We start from the raw sequence: 7,864 nt of genomic DNA, 5'->3' as shown, positions 1-7,864 counted from the left end.
CAGTTGCAGATTTATTCGATCGAATTAGTAAATAGAACACACCTGTGCCTGCAATCCTAGCTGAGACGTTTAGATCCTTGAGTGCATATCGGAGAGCTGGTGAAGGTAGATTCATTGGATGTGCACAATTGTTGTTAGTATGGTTCCATAGTCATTTTTGGAAGGTTGATAGGGTTCTTTGCCGAGTGTTCTTTGAGGATTATTCTCCTTTAAGGGAAGCAGCAGCTACGCCAAAGAAGGATGACATTATAGAGGAAAGGTGGATAGAAATACTTCAGAACCTCCGAGAAGAAGATGTTATGTGGAAAGCCCCTTGGATGACTCCTAGCGAAATTCTTTATCGTTGCAGAAGTTTTGATTGGGTACCACTTCCTGGAATTTGGAGAGTTGTGGGTTATGCACCATTACTCGTCCTAAGGCAGTACATAGCGGGGCAGTTTATACCGGCAACACAAGGGTTAACTCAAAGTGATTTCTCATATAAGGGGGATCATTATAAGAAGAAGATACGAGAGATTTCCGAGGCTTGGAAGAAGATTTGTTGTGTGAAGATTTTGACTGAAGGCCCGACGACAACCCTTGAGTACAAAGAGTGGTTTAGCAAGAGGATCAATGATAACATTCCTAGACCAAGTTTGGGGGCTACCCGATTGATGGAGGAGAGTTTACGAGTGATTCCAACAGAGTTAGAAGTCATAAAGCAAGACTTTGAAAGAAAGAATTTAGAGCTCAGGAGAAAGATAGAGAAGCTTGAGGAGGAGAAGATGTACCTAAGGTTAAACGTCGACGTTTATAGAATTGAGGTCAAAAAAGAGAGGAAAGAAAAGAGAAAGATTGAGGAAGATCGAGATGACTTGAAGACGCAATATAAGAGGATACAGTTATCAATAAAGAGAGCTGGATTGGGGAAGTCTTCAGAGCAGTGGCAACAGGAGGTTCAAGAAGAAAGAGCCAAAGCCGAGTATTGGGAGAAGAAGTTCCAAGAGATGTAGGTATGTAATCAAGCCCTAGAGAAGGAGAATCAAGGATTAAAAACTAAGGTGACTGAGCTTGGACGATCTCTTCATCATCACCGAAGTCATAACTCTGCGGTCGAGTTAAAGGCAAGCCTGGATAAGATCGAGGAAATGAAGCACAATATTGGAGGGTTGGAAGCAACATTACAGAATTCTGAGTTACAGATTGAGCAGCTCGAGGCAAGAGAAGAACATTGGAAGGGAGAGCTTCACCATTTTTATGATCAAGTCAGAGATAGGGACTACCTCATGGGAGAAGCTATAGTACAGATTCAAGAGGTTGCTGATCATTTGCAAGACTTGGCAGTGCAAGCTAATGTATTGAGTGCAAAGTATGAGTTAGTGTCAGATAGAGGTCTAGAGTTAGCTTTGTTATTGGATAGGGTTAAAACTTTGGGCCTGAGGGCAAAGGCGTATTTGTAATCCGTTTTGTGTAAAGATTTTTGTTTCTTAAATAACATTTTCTAAAAGAAACTGAATCAGAATCGATATCTTTTTACATTCATGCATTTGCATCTCATTTATCATATGCATTCAAATTTATAGAAAGACCCTAATTAGTTAAAATTATTAGGGAGAAAGAAAGAGTGAGAAAAAGAAAATCTGGAAGTAACACATCCTTACGGTACACGCACTAAGACAAAGAATATGGATCAAAGACTTGAGCAGATCCAGAAAGAAATGCAAGAGCAGTTACAGGAACAATTGGCAAAAATTCAACAGGAGATGAAAGAACAAATGTTGGAGGCCCAAAGGAATATGATGGCTGAAATGGCTTAGCTGCTGAAAGGGGCAACAGATAAAGGAAAGGCCCCTATGACTATCACTGAAGAGGATAATGAGGACCATCCTCCGAGTTTTACTCTACCCCATGTACAAACTCAACCTGAGGCGTATCCTCGAAGGCCGTCCATCACAATAAGATCTCAACATAGGCAAGTTGATGCTGAAATACCCATGAATTTTCAAACTGGCTCGGGATTTAACCCAGGAGATAATCCTACCAATCCAGTCATCCCTGATTTAGTTGTAGCGGAGAAGGAAGAGATGAGACTCGAATCATCAACACAATTAGAGGAACTGTGCAGATGATTATAGGAGAAATTTAAGGCACTAGAAAACGCTGATAATCGTCAGGGAATTGATACTAAGGACTTGAGTTTGGTCCCAGATTTGGTGCTTCCCCATAAGTTCAAAATGTCGGAATTCGAGAAGTACAATGGGACTACTTGCCCTGAAGCCCATATCACCATGTTCTGGAGACGGATGACTGGTTATGTAAACAATAATCAATTATTGATCTATTGTTTTCAGGATAGTTTGGTTGGGGTAGCTGCTAGGTGGTATAATCAACTGAGTCGCACAAGGATTGGTTCTTGGAGAGACTTAGCGCAAGCCTTTATGCAGCAATATAATCATGTGACTGACATGACTCCTGATAGAATCACTTTACAAAATATGGAAAAGAAGCCTAATGAGAGCTTTAGGCAATATGCATAGAGGTGGAGGGAGGTTGCCATCCAAGTTCAACCACCGCTCTTAGAGAAAGAAACTACCATGTTGTTTATCAACACTTTGAAGGTCCCATTCATTACTCACATGATTGGAAGTACCACCAAGAGTTTTGCTGATATAGTTATGACAGGAGAAATGATTGAAAATGCCATAAGGGGTGGCAAGATAGAGGGGGAAGCTGTTAAAAGATTAGCCCCAAGAAGGAAAGATAATGAGGTGAACAACATGAATAGTTATAACTCAAAAGCGGTTACGGTTAGTCAGCCCAGAGTAACTACAGTTGGGCAACAAGATTCTCAAAAGCAGGGATCAGGTTCGAGACAAAATTCTGAAAAGGTCTCATTTATGCCTATCCCAGTGACGTATCGGGAGATTTATCAAAGCTTATTTAATGCGCATGCAATAGCTCCTTTTCATTTGAAACCTCTGCAACCTCCATACCCTAAATGGTACGATGCAAATGCAAAATGTGAATACCATGTAGGGATATCGGGGCATTCGATCGAAAATTGCACTGGCTTTAAAAAAGAAGTGGAAAGACTTATTAAGATGGGGGTTGTAAAATTTGACGACACCCCTAATAACGAGAACCCATTCCCAAATCATGGTGATCAAGGGGTAAGCGCAGTTGGGATACTGGTATGAGAAGGATTAAAGAGAGCGTGGCCGAGGTGAGAACGTCGATGAAAATGATTTGGGAAGAAATGGTGGAAAGAGAGATGATAATCTGTAAAGAAAGGAATAGAGGAGTGAGAGACTACTGTGAATTCCATGCTGAAGAGGGGCACGAGATCCAGGAATGTGACGAGTTTAAGACCTTGGTACAAAGCCTTATGGATAATAAGGAGCTGGGATTTTATGAAGCTGGCTCAGATGAGGGACGTATATGTACATTAGAAGGTGGACCGAAGAATCAAAACCGGCCAAGGATCATTATTTCTTTACCAAGAAATAATGAAGTTGAAATACCAACGGCACCGAAAGTCATTATTCATAAACCTATTTCCTTTCCTTATAAGGATAACAAGAGGATACCTTGGAATTATAACTGCAATGTGACAATGCCGGAGAAGAAGGATATAGCTAGTGCTTCTAAGGAGGCTCAAAATGAGGGTTCTTATACACGTAGTGGGAAGCATTATGATGTAGAAGGCGTCAGAGTTGAGCCCGCAAAAGCAAAAACCTTTGACAAAGGAAAAGGGGCTGAAATATTGATGAATGAGCCAGTGAAGGAAGAATAAGCCAAAGAGTTTCTAAAATTCTTAAAACACAGTGAGTATAGCGTGGTTGAACAATTACGCAAACAACCAGCTCGCATATCAGTGTTGGCTTTGCTTTTGAGTTTAGAGGTACATCGGGAAGCATTAATGAAGGTGTTCAATGAGACTTACGTTACTAATAATATATCTGTCAATAAATTGGATCGATTGGTTAGTAACATAAGTGCTGACAATTTCATCTATTTCAACGATGATGAAATCCCACCTGGTGGTATGGGATCAGCAAAAGCTTTACACATCACCACTCGTTGTAAGGGGTATACATTGCCGAGTGTGCTTATTGATAATGGATCAGTCTTAAATGTCCTACCATTATCTACATTGAATAGATTACCCATAGACAGTTCTCACATGAAAACATGCCATAATGTAGTGAGAGCATTCGATGGTACAGAGAGAAAGGTCATGGGAAGAATTGATATTCCTTTGATGATTGGGCCAAACACTTATGAGGTGGACTTTTTAGTGATGGACATTAAGCCCTCTTACAATTGCCTGTTGGGGAGGCCTTGGATACATTCGGCAGGAGCAGTGCCCTCATCTTTGCACCAAAAATTGAAGTTAGTAGCCGATGGATGGCTGGTCACTATAAATGCGGAGGAGGACATTATAGCGACAGTTACCAGTGATGTACCCTATGTAGAAGCAAACGAGGAGGCCATTGAGTGGTCTTTTCGTTCCTTAGAATTCATTAATGCAACATTCATTTCAGAGGGGAATGAGGTGCCAGTGCCTAGGATATCCAGAACCACAAGAATGGGTTTGCAGATGACAGTGGGGAAAGGAGCCATGCCAGGAAAAGGGTTGGGAAGATATCTCCAAGGAGGGATTCAAGGTCCTAAACTAAAGGAGAAGAGAGACCGTTTGGGCCTAGGTTTCAGGCCAGATTACAAGCAGATGAGGAAAGAAATAGAGAAGCGCCAAGAAAGAAGAAGGGCGCGTTTAAATGGAAGAGAAGTAGAGTGGGAACTGATGACATTCTCCCATATATCTCAAACTTTTATATTAGGAGGGATGATTCACCCTGAGAGAGGAATGCTCGAAAAAGGAGGTTATCATATCAATGCTGTGCATGATGAAGAGCCTAAATGAGGAAACCTTGAAGGCATTTGCCCTTATGAAACGGGAAGCACTTTAAACAATTGGGTTGCAAAAGAACTTCTTGTAGTTTTTAAAGATTTTTCAGAGTAATTTTCAGAGCACTCTTATTGCTCTAAAGCCTAGGAGTAGTAAGATTTCATTTGTAAAATAGGCTCACGTTCGGATATTTGCATTTCAATAAAATGCAACTTTTTGTTATCGATTCAAGTGAATATTCTTTTATACCGTTCAATATTCTTTTGACCTCTTTAAATTCTTACATAATACATAAACATTCTTAGAATTCATTCATTCTTTGTATATTCTTTCGTACCCCACAGGTCCTTAGATATTAATGACATGAGCACTGATACTACAAATCCTGAATTCTCTTTTGAGCAAGACATGTGTTTAGAAGAACCTCGGGATTTTAAAGATGACAGGGATTGTGACGTGTCTCCAGATCTGTTGAGAATGGTGAAACAAGAGGAGAAAAAAATCCTACCCATGAGAAAGAGGCAATAGAGAATGTAGTCTTGGAAGAAGGAAAAGAGGTGAAAATAGGGACACATATTGCAAAGGAAATGAGACAAGGTCTTGTTGAGCTACTACTTGAATTCAAAAATATCTTTGCATGGTCATACGAGGATATGCCAGGTTTGAATACTGATATCATGGTACATCGTCTCCTCATAAGACAAGATTACAAACCAGTCCAACAAAAATTACGAAGGATGAGGCCTGATATTGTGCTGAAAATAAAAAATAAAGTCAAGAAACAATTTGATGATGGATTCCTACAAGAGGTTAAGTATTCAGAATGGGTGGCTAACATTGTGTCTGTCCCTAAGAAGGATGGGAAGGTACGAATGTGTGTTGATTATAGAGATCTGAACAAAGCTAGCCCAAAGGACAACTTTCCTTTACCGCACATTGACACTTTGGTGGACAATACAATGGGATATTCATTGTTCTCCTTTATGGATGGCTTCTCAGGGTACAATTAGATAAAGATGCATTCTGAGGACATGGATAAAACCACCTTTATAACATTGTGGGGCACCTTTTGTTACAAGGTAATGCCTTTCGGGCTAAAGAATGCAGGGGCAACATACTAAAGGGCCATGGTAACCTTATTTCACGATATGATGCACAAGGAGATTGAGGTGTATGTTGATGACATGATTGCTAAATCTTGAACAGAAAGGGAGCATGTTGAAGTCTTGAAGAAGTTGTTCCTGAGTTTAGGGAAGTTTCAATTGAAGCTTAATCCGGCGAAGTGCATCTTCGGAGCTAGGTCAGGGAAGTTATTGGGCTTTGTGGTCAGTGAAAAGGGAATAGAAGTTGACTCAGACAAAGTTAGATCCATACGAGAATTGCCTCCACCACGCACTCAGAAGGAAGTTCGGGGTTTTCTTGGAAGGTTGAATTATATTGCTCGATTTATTTCACAATTAACTGAGAAATACGATCCTATATTTCACCTCCTTAGAAAACACAACTAAGGGACTTGGGATAAGGAATGCCAGAATGCCTTTGATAAAGTCAAACAATACTTGCTAAACGCTCCAGTACTATCTCCACTGAGTCCAGATAAACAATTAATTCTGTACTTATCGATGTTTAGTAATTCTATGGGATGTGTACTTGGTCAACATGACGAATCAGGAAGAAAGGAGAAAGCGATATATTACCTCAGTTAGAAATTCACTGAGTGTGAAATGAGATATTCGCCAATTGAAAAGTTGTGTTGCGCTTTGATTTGGATGACTCGAAGGTTGAGACAATATATGCTATATCATACGACATGGCTAATTTCAAAACTTGATCCGTTAAAGTACATGATGGAGTCAACAGCCCTAAATGGAAGAATGGCAAGGTGGCAAATATTGCTTTCAGAATTTGATATAGTCTATGTGAGTCAAAAGGCTATAAAAGGAAGCGCAATAGCAGAATTTCTGGCTAGCAAAGCTTTAGAAGATTATGAACCATTAAGCTTTGATTTCCCTAATAAGGAGTTGATGTACGTGGCAACTATTGAAGAACGTCTATGGAAGCTGAACTTTGACGGCACATCCAATGCAGTAGGAAATGGAATTGGGGCAGTCTTGGTATCCCCAAATGGTGATTATTATCCATTTACATGTAAATTGGATTTTGACTGTACGAACAATATGGCTGAGTATGAAGCATGCATCATGGGGATCTGAGCGGCCAAAGAGCAAAAAATTAGAACCCTGGAAGTATATGGAGACTCTGCGTTGGTAATATACCAGCTTAGGGGTGAATGGGAGACAAGGGACCCCAAGTTGATTAATTATCAAAAGATAGTTTTGGAGTTACTTGAAGAGTTTGATAACGTCACTTTCAATTATCTCCTACGGGACAAATATCAGATGGCGGACGCTTTGGCAACATTGGCTTCCATAATTAAAGTTAATAAACAAAAGGATGTGAGACCAATTCAGATAAGCATTTATGACGTTCCAGCTCATTTCTGTAACATCGAAGAAGAAGAAAAGGATGACCATCCTTAATATCAAGATATATTACGGTATGTGAGAAATCGTGAATATCCTGAACAGACAACTGAGAATGACAAAAGAACTTTGACAAGGTTAGCCTGTGAATATGTACTAGATGGGGATATCCTTTATAAAAGAAGGAAAGATCAGGTACTTTTGAGATGCGTTGATGCTGTAGAAGCTAGACAAATCCTGGAAGAAGTACATGAAGGAGTTTGTGGTGCACATGCTAATGGCTTTACGATGGCAAGACAAATCATGAGGTTTGGATACTATTGGTCTACTATGGAAGGAGATTGTATCAGTTATGCTAAGAAATGTCATAAATGCCAGATATATGGAGACAAGATCCATGTACCACCTTCACCCTTCCATGTTATGACTTCTCCATGGCCCTTTTCCATGTGAGGCATGGATGTCATTGGGCCAATATCACCAAAAGCTTTGA

The sequence above is a fragment of the Gossypium hirsutum genome, chromosome A13 (genome assembly GCF_007990345.1).
Source record: "Gossypium hirsutum isolate 1008001.06 chromosome A13, Gossypium_hirsutum_v2.1, whole genome shotgun sequence".
Classification (NCBI taxonomy): Eukaryota; Viridiplantae; Streptophyta; class Magnoliopsida; order Malvales; family Malvaceae; genus Gossypium; species Gossypium hirsutum.
The sequence above is the reverse complement of the archived record's forward strand: the minus strand, read 5'-3'. Positions refer to the sequence as shown.